The 9,723-nt window shown below is 45.7% G+C and overlaps 1 protein-coding gene across 2 annotated transcripts in view; it reads left to right on the forward strand.

Moving 5' to 3' along the window:
- TANGO6 (transport and golgi organization 6 homolog) overlaps positions 1–9,723 on the forward strand; it is a 178,871-nt gene that overhangs the window by 166,645 nt on the left and 2,503 nt on the right. The gene's annotated exons all lie outside the window — the stretch shown is intronic.

Raw genomic sequence — 9,723 nt, forward strand, 5'->3', positions numbered from 1 at the left:
ACGGAGAGCCTCCAGGGCCAGAAAAGTGGAGCCCTTTTCCCACATGAGGTCACAGAGTACCGTCTGAAAGCTGGGATTGTAATCACCTTTTAAGGACAAAGCTCCTGATCTCCTCTCCCACAAGCCCCACAAGCCGCAGCCTGCTGCCTTTTGCACACACTCCAGCCATTTTTCCTGCCTTCTTTGTTCTATTTCCGTGCCTGTGGGGGTGAAGGAAAGCTGCTGCCTTCCTCAGGTTGCTATTTAAAGACATTCTGAAAGACGCTGCCGCGGTTGCTCCTCGCGCCACAGCAGTGCTGCTCCTGGCCCTGCCCCAGCGAGCTGGCTGCAGCCCCTGCGGGCGCTGGGCTCTGGCCCCTCGAAGCGTTGGGCGGCATGCCTCAGCCTGAGCTAGCCTAGGAGCACACAGTTAGGTGTTGTGTAGCTGTGTCCAATCGCCTACTTTTTGTTTAGGTCTCCTGAACTGTCACCCCTCCCAGGGGTTAACCTTACTGGCCGCCTTGGTCTCTGTCCCTCAGCTGCCAACCTGTGGATGTGCCTGCAGCACCTTCGGCACTTGACCAGTTAAAATTGTTCTCCTTATTCTTGAGTGAAAATCACGCGTGATACTCCCTGCATCCCCACCCCACCCCTTCTCCAGTTTGCACTCGAGAGACCCCCGAGATTGTGGCTAAACACGATCCAGAAAGGGTAAAAATGCTATTTATCTCTAGGTCTAGCAGAGAAAAATACTTTGGAAGTAAAAGGGTTTTGAAAAGCTCAGTAACCTCCAGTTAATAATAATGCTACCTGAACTTCAACATGTTTGAGATTCTCCGTCAGGCATGGATAGAAATCTCTTCGACGTTAGTAATCCTGTCTTTCTTCACTGACCTTCCCACCGCTTTCAGTGAGGTGTCTCAAAAGCCCAGTCTTGCTATTTGAATCAGCCCTAATTTCTTTTTCATACACCCATCAAAGTGCATTTGGGTTTTATCAGTAAAGCGTTTATTCTTCTTCAAGCCAGAGCTCCCTGAATGAGGTCCAAATTGTCTACCTCCATTCTGCTTCTCCAATGTGTTTCCTGCCCATTATCTTAGAGAGGGTGCTTGCTCCCCAGACCTCAGAGCCTCGCTCCTGTCCGCTTGCCCCGCAGAGTTCCTTCTGGTGTCCCCAGCCCTGCGGAGTAGCACGGTCAGTGTCCACAGTATCCGGGACCCGCACTGGCCCTGATTCTGCTCTCAGACTGTGTCACAGCTTTTTACCTCCTCTTACACCTTTTCTTCTCATTCCTCTCCATTTATTCATCTTCCTGACACCTTTTTATAGGCCTCTGCTCTCCCTGTTTCATTTTCAGAGCCATGCCTTTCCCCTCATTTTCTTGGCCCCGTGTTGGTAAACCCAATTATTTCAACATCGGAGTAATAATAGCAACAATACTTTGAATTATATATCCCTTGGCTTATCATAGCCGAGTACTCTCACACGCATTATCTCTTTTGATCCCACAATCAACTTGTAAGGTAAGCAGTGTGCTTTCTGCTTCCTACTTCAGCAGAGGGAAAATAAGAACTACTTGGAGAGGCAGAATAGTGTAGTAGTTAATAAAGAACGTTGGCTCCACGTGAGGCTGCCAGGGTTTGAATCCTGGCTCTGTCTGTTACTAGCTGTGTGGCCTGGGGCAGACTGGAGATAATAATGGTACCTCTCTCATTGTGTTGTTGTGAGGATTAAGTGAGTGACTGTAGATAAGATGCCTAGAACCATATCTCGCACATAACAGGTTTTATGCAAGGATTAGCTGTTGTTATTATACATTCATTCATTCATTTATTTGTCATAAATTTACTACACGCCAGAGCTGCTCCACACCAGGCTCTGTCCTCAGCCTCGCTGAGAGAAGAGTAACAGAAGGACACGGAGATTACAGTACTAGTGGGGGAGACTGACAAACCCCCACTTACTTAGCACTCACCATATGCAAGGCTTTGTGCTTGGATCTTTATAGACATCAACTCTCATTCTTACAACAACCTTAAAAGGAGGCAGTATTATCCCCATTTTACAGTTGAGATCACTGGGGTTCTGGGAGCTGAAGTCGTTTGCTCTAGATTCCCTGGCTAGTGATTGGGAGCACCATCATTCACCTCACCCGACTCACCTGCCTCCGGGCCATTAGGTTCAGCTCTGTGTGTCTGTCTCCCTGCTCTGGAGGTGAGCTCCTGAAGGACAGGCACAGGTCCTGGTTACCCAGAATGCTTAGCGGAGCCTCCTGCACACGGTTTGGGAAAAGGTGGTTGAGTTGTGCTCAGTTGATGATCCTTGACTCTGAACTTAGTCCCATCTGTCCACTCTCACTGCCCTCAGCCACCAAGTCAATCACTGGTCTTAACACCAAGGGACAGTAGTCAAAATGAGGACCCTTAGTAGTTGGCCTGTGGCTTCCTGACAGATTCCTACTACGCCGAATCCTTTATTCTAACATGTTGTAAACAGAACTAGTCGGATTCTGGGGTCTCCTCCTCTTCTGGGCCCCAGTCAAGAGAATATCTTTGCCTGCCAAGCCGGTTTCCACCACTAACTTCAGTCTCTGCCCCCATTCTCCTATCTGCCCCTACCTTTTATTTCAATGTCTAACTTCCCTGTTTCTGTCCTTGTGCCCAATATTTATCAGCCACAGAGGAACCACAACTGGAGGGTGATAGGATTGGACGGAATTGAGCTTTCTTTCTGATTTTTTTTTTTTTTGCCTTATTGTTGGTTCTATGGGAAGATTGAATCTCTAAGTACAGTTAGTATGCTAGCATTTAACTTTTTTATCCTTTTGTATTTAGAACCCATACATCCCTTAAATATAAAGAAATTATAGATAGAAAATCCTCCGCTAGATAGCATCTTTGCAGTTTTTATTTCTGTAACTGGTTTTCTTGTGACCATTTGTGTTGTATCTTATCAATCCCACATGATAACAGAATAGCAGTTTCATCCACCTAGGTTCCGTTTGTAACATCGCCTTGAAGTATAAATGACTTTTAAAATGTTAAAATAGGGCCACCTGCCTGGCTCAGTTGGAAGAGCATGCAACTCTTGATCTTGGGGTCAGGAGTCAAACCCCACATTGGATGTAGAGATTACTTGAAAATAAGTGAAACTTAAAAAATTTAAAAAAATACTAAAATAATTTTTGAAAACTGTAAATGAATCTACTAATTACTCAGTGTCTTTACTAATGGAGCTTGTGTTAGAGAGGTGGTTTTTGACTAGAGACTTTCTTTTTCAGATATTCTGGGCTGTGGTTATATTGTTTTTATGATCATGTGGTTATATTGCTTTTATAATCAAATAAATAAATACATTTAGGAATTAAAAAGAAGAAGGACATTTGCCATTTATTTCTTTTGATCTCAACTCATAGATACAAAAACCGCTTCTAGGATGTTCCAGGTCAAGCTCATTGAAAGAGTCAAACGCTGTTTTACTGCTTTTCCATTGAAAGTGCACCTGTGTGCCCAACGCAGTCTTTTGCTCACACCATTTCCTTATTAGTTTGCCCTGCCTCATCTGGTCTTTTCTAAGCACCATCTAACCCTAAAGACTGCCCTTGTCCCCGAAGCATCATCTTTGCGTGCTTCAAGGAAAGGAACTGGTGCCTAGAGTGGAAGGGGGAGGATAGGAGAAGGGGTGTGTGTGTGTGTGCATGCGTGTGTGTGTTATAGAGGCCACTTTTAGGCAACAGGCTTGAGCAATGGATACCTGAGTAAGGAGAAGGGCACACATTGACCACTGGGCTGAATGCAAGCAGACTCATTAGACAACCCACCTCAAAATAACCATAAGCCCTAGGTGGCCAATGGGCTACTTACAATCCGGCACAGTACCAAAAAAGGAAAATTCCATACATTCCCATACCTCCTCACTTCCCCTCCTTGACTACAGCCTACCCTCCCCACCTCCTCCTGGCAGTCTCTCCTTTGCTGTCCTGCCCATTGCTCCCTTACAGTATATTCAGTAAACTTCTGTCTCCTTTGTTCTGCCTTGGGTGAATTCTTTCACCACTTGCATGCGGGCCTCTACCCAATTGGGTCCCATTGTGTGTGTGTGTGTGTGTGTGTGTGTGTGTGTGTGTGTGTGTGTGTGTTGCGTGTGGGCTCTAAATTCTTTTAAGAAAACACCTGAACCCACCCCTTTCCAAAGACTTTTCAGACTAAGAATCTAGATACTCATTTAAGATATCCCTGGCCTAAGAGCTTCTCAGATGGTGAAAATGTTTCTTTCAACCATCAGCTACAAAAAGCTAAGCCAGATCTCCTCTGGATGAGATGCACCCATCCCCATTCACATCTGTACCCCCTCTGCCTTTCCCTGGACTCGTTGAGCCTCGATGCGGAGGGTGGGGGATGAAGAGCAGGTGTGTTGAACTCTTAATGAAAGGTTTCCTCCGTGGGATTGCCTATATCCTGCCCACCACAGTGGCTCCTGTAAGTAACTTTACCTTTGAACTCTGCTTGTATTCAACCCCTGATCCGTGGGATTTGGTGACAATCCCCGGCTGGCAGGAAGCTTTGATCCTTGGGGAGTCCAGAGGAAGTCCTTGTGATGTGTGGGATCCCCAGTGTTACAGGGATTGGGAAGAAGCCTTTCCAGGATGGTTTGCTAGAATAGACCCATTAATTAAGAAGGAGCCTTTGCCTAACACTCAGTTACCAAAGAAGGAGATCCGGTAACTGATAACAAGGAGCTCAGCGCCCCTCAAGTATGAAATGGTGTTTGCACAAGCATTATTGTTATTTTAAGGACACAGCAGTGCCAAGGGGAAAATTCCTACCCACACCAGGAAGGAGCAGAGTACCTTAGCAGAACAGAATGCCTTAGAACCTCCCTCTTTAACAAGTAAAAGCTAACCTTATTTTGAATGTTAGGAGGCTCTAGCAAAAATTCTCAAAGATATTTCTGAGTAGGTGAAAGATTCCTCTGGAAGAAGAAGAAAAAGATGACCTCGTAATAAACAGTGGGAACTCTAGAATTTCTCTGTAAGAGGCACTTTGGGCCGAACACCATTGGAAAGAGTGTCAGGAGACTTGTCTTTTAACTATGTTCACATAATAAGCAGGCCAGGTTTGCTTAGAATCTGCATTTATTTGAGGTGACTTGAGGTGAGGGGACTTGCTAAAGCTTCTCTAAGCCACTCCGTGGTGTCGCCCTTTGGCTACAAATAAAAGAGTGAAACCCCTATCACAGGGTAGGAAAATGTTCTCCCTCCACCCACCTCCACAGGCAGAAGTCACTTCCTTTGCTTCCACAGAAGTGTGGAGCTTATCGCTTAGAGAGATCATACTGTCTGGGGTGTGTGTGTGTGTGTGTCTGCCTGCCTCCCCACTAGGCTGTAGCTGCCAGAGGGTAGGGTTCGTGCATTATTCATCCTTTTATCACCAGCACATTGCCTGGGCACGAAGTGGGCCCTTAATAATGATTATTGGTTGAGTGAGTAATCATGAGGCCGTGGCTCTAGGGAGTCATCCTCTTTCGGGAATCATCTCTCCTTTTCACACTGCCAGCCTCAAGGAAAGAGAGGTTACCAAAGGGCAGTGGGGATAGCGCCCCCCCCGCCCCCCCCTCCAGTCTACATGTGCCTTTGCTAGGAGACCCACTCCCATCACATGTCAGCAGCTCCCTGAGAAAACCCAGAAACAGCTGCCCCGCAGATGGGGCAGCATCTCTGTGAGGTTTGCCCACAGCATTCAGGCACTTTATGTGGCAACACTGGGCAGGAGCAGTGAGAGTTGTCTGCAGGGCCAACTGTATGATATGTGGGGCCCATTGCAGAATGAAAATGTGGGATCCCATGTTCAAAAAAACAAGGAAAACATGCTGTTGATGGTATATAAATAGAAAGTGTTTTCCTTACTTTCACAATTTTTCTCTCCCTCAACTTGTCATTTGTGTATTATTTGCTGTTGTTCAAAGTAGAGAAAATTTTCTTAACTTTTTTTTAAAGATTTTATTTATTTAATAGAGAGAGAGAAAGAGCACAAGCAGGGGGAGTGACAAAGGGAGACGGAGAAGCAGACTCCCCGCTGAGCAGGGAGCCCAATGCAGGACTCGATCCCAGGACCCTGAGATCATGACCTGAGCTGAAGGCAGATGCTTTACCGAATGAGCCCCCCAGGTGCCCTAAGTAGAGAAATTTTAAATGTGAAATTATTAGCACAAATTTTACAGTTCATCTTTATATTGTGCAATGCCAATTTTAAATGCAAATATAAGATCATTTAACTCATGGGACACCTGGGTGGCTCAGTTGGTTGAGTGTCCGACTTTCAGTTTTGTTGGTTGAGTGTCCGACTTTCAGTTTTCGCTCAGGTCATGGTCTCAGGGTCATGAGATCGAGCCCTCCATTGGTCTCCACACTCAGCACGGAGTCTGCATGGGATTCTTTTCCCCTCCCTCTCCCTCCCCCTCTGTTCCCACCCCCCAACTCCAGTGTGTGCGTGTACTTTCTCTCTTTCTCTCAAATAAATAAATAAAATCTTTTTTTTTAAAAAAAGCATTTAGCTCATATGTGGAATCATCAAAATTGCACAGATTGTATTCTGTAGCTCATACACACATACGTATTGCCTTCTTAGAACAGTGGAAACTGTACAAAACTAGCTCAACTGCTTTTATTTCAGTTCTTGATCTGCACACATTCTGCCGATGTTCTTTACCTTCAGTTTACTGGTGAATAAGAGAGGACCAAACGGAAAAAAGAGCTGTGTGTTGTCCTATTTCCTGTATGTCATCAATTTCAGAGTAAATGGTTGGCTAAACGTAAAGAGTATTATAGGGTTCCTTACTCAGCCATGTTTCTTAGAAAGCTGTTGTCTTCTTTCTGTGTTTGAGCAAATTCTGGTTCAAATGGAAAGTACGGCCTTTCCGGGCTCTCGGTGCCTCCATGTGCTCAGTCATGACTGTAACAAACATGGTGCCCTTTCACTGGCTTCAAGTCCTGCTGAACTCCCACACACTGTGGGTCCCTCAGAATTCTGTGCTCATGGGGCACGGCAATTGCCGTGTACGGGATGCACTGGCAGAGAATGGCAGACACACACGTCGGGCATGTCTCATCTGCTCACACTGAGGCTCTTTGTCCCACTGTACTTCCCTTACCAAATACAAATCCAAAGGTACAATTATTAAGAATTTTAAGATGACCATAGCAGATCATTGAACCAAGCACGTGGCCCTCTTGACTGGAGGCATAATGTGACTGCTCAGGTCACGCACCCATGAAGCGAGCCTGAGCCTGGTTGTCTGGCATTGTTTCAATAGATGTTCTTAGAATTTTCAGTTTTTGTCGAGTGAGAAACTGGCCAGGAGTAGCATGCATACGTGCCTTCTTTCATTCATAAATGTTTTAGGTTATCTGCCATGTGCCAGTCACTATATGAGGCACTGGGACTACACCAGAATGAACAAGGTAAGATATGGCCTCAGTGTCAATAGTACATGTGATCTAGTGAGGAAAACATACTTTTAATTACACAATAAATATTTAAATTACAACTGTGATACGAGTTACAAACAGAACTACAGGCAGGGTAGAAAGACTTACCTAGATGGGAGTTAGAGAAGGCATCCCTGAGAAAGGGGTATTTTAGGCTGAGGGTGAGTAAGAGTTACAGGGTGAAGAGGCAAAATAGGCTTCCAGGCTGAGGGAACAGCATATGCAAAGGCCTTGCGCTGGGAAGGAGCTTCGCTCGAAGAAAGAAAGAAGCCACCCCACTGGTACCTGGAACACGGGGGAGAAGAGGGAGACCGGCAAGTGGCCCCGGGGGCTTATTTTATGTGTCCCTTCTCCCATTCCTTCCTCTTTGCACCCCCATTACCCATGCTGTTCAAGAATAGCAAGAGATGGAAAAGGCTCTTTCTCTATTCTTTAGCAAGTCCAAGATGTGTGGAAAGCTCGGGGAACTTTGGGCCCAGATCCTGTACAGTTGACCCTTGAACATTGCAAGTGTTAGGGATACCCACACCCTACTCCCACCCTGGTGTGCAGTCAAAACTGCATGCATAACTTTTGACTCCCCAGAAACTTAACTCCTGATAGCCTACTGTTGACCAGAAGCCTTACTGATAAGATGAAGAGTCTATTAATATATATTCTATATGCTATATACATTATATACTGTCTTCCTGAGCCACCCAGACACCCCCTGTCTTACCTTTTCAATAAAAATAAACAAATAAGAACACAGGTTCTGTATGCTTAAAATCTGGCTCCCAGGGCACCTAGGTGGCTCAGTTGGTTAAGCATCTGCTTTCGGCTCAGGTCAGGATCCCAGGGTCCTGGGATTGAGCCCCACATCGGGCTCCCTGCTCATCAGGAAGCCTGCTTCTCCCTCTCCCTCTGCCTGCCATTTCCCTTGCTTGTGCTGTCTCTCTCTCTCTGTCTCAAATAATTAAAATCTTTAAAACAAAAATAAAAAATAAATAAAATCTGGCTCCCCCATTTTTTTTAGCTGAGTAATCTTGGGATGTTATGTAACCCTCCAATTTTCTATGTTCTCATCTGTAAAATGGGGTTAATAACTTTCCTTTATATGACTGGCATAAAACGTAGATAATATATGAAAAATACCTCGTACAGTCCCTGATCCAAAAATAGTAGCTTTTGAGGCAAAGAGCCCTAGACCAGAAGTAATCTCACAAGGAGCTGCAGACAAGTCACGTGACTCCCTAAGACCTAGTGTCTTCAGTCTCTAGTTTGACCAGCTGATCCCTAAGGCCTCTTACTCTTGAGTTTCCCTGTTCTTTTTTTTTTTTTTTTTAAGATTTTATTTCTTTATTTGACAGACAGAGAGACAGCCAGCGAGAGAGGAAACACAAGCAGGGGGAGTGGGAGAGGAAGAAGCAGGCTCATAGCGGAGGAGCCTGATGTGGGACTCGATCCCAGAACGCCAGGATCATGCCCTGGACTGAAGGCAGACGCTTAACGACTGAGCCACCCAGGCGCCCCTTCCCTGTTCTTTTGAAACCTATTTCCTGCTAAAAGTTGTAACTCCAAAGCCAGGAGGATTTCAGAGGAAATTAGGAGCTTCTGGGAGTAGGTGCTTTGGCACCCTCCCAGTTCCATACCAGAGCCTAAGATGAGAGCATTAAACATGAAAGATGGGTGTGGCTCTATCTACATAGCCCTCCCTTGTTTCCTGTTGCAAGTTGCAATTGAAAAAAAAATTATAGTGACTTGAAGAAGGGCATAGAGATGGAACTGGGGTGAAAAATTTTAGAGCAGTGGCAAGGCAAGGCATGCTTGCTGGAGAGAGCCTTCTGGGTCTCATAAGATAGATGTCCACAGATGGGTATCCACAGAGGGCTTTGTGGGAGCTAGAGAGGAAGATGCTGGTAATGATGGTCTTGGAGTAACCCTATCTGGGTTACTGTGGTAACCTGTCTGTGGTCCTGAGGTCTGTGCCATGCTTTGGGACTGAACAGAGGAGCCTGGGATCTACACTTCGGCCTGGGGATAAAAGGGAGTAGCAGCCCCCAAGGCCAGTAGAGTGAGGTGTCAGGGGTCATGAGAAACCCAAAAAGAAGCCTATCTCAGTACAGCTAACCCTCCTTCCATCTGAGAAGGCCATGCGTAATCTTCTTTAGGGAGCCTGTGAGTTTCCTCCCAGAACTTCTCAGGCAGGAAAAGGTAGATAGGTTGTTCTGAGAAATTTTGGCACAGTAGACAGTCATGATGCTGTCTCTCTCATACAG

This window comes from Ursus americanus, chromosome 21, assembly GCF_024610735.1.
Source record: "Ursus americanus isolate L20-20 chromosome 21, mUrsAme1.1.p, whole genome shotgun sequence".
NCBI classification, from domain to species: Eukaryota; Metazoa; Chordata; class Mammalia; order Carnivora; family Ursidae; genus Ursus; species Ursus americanus.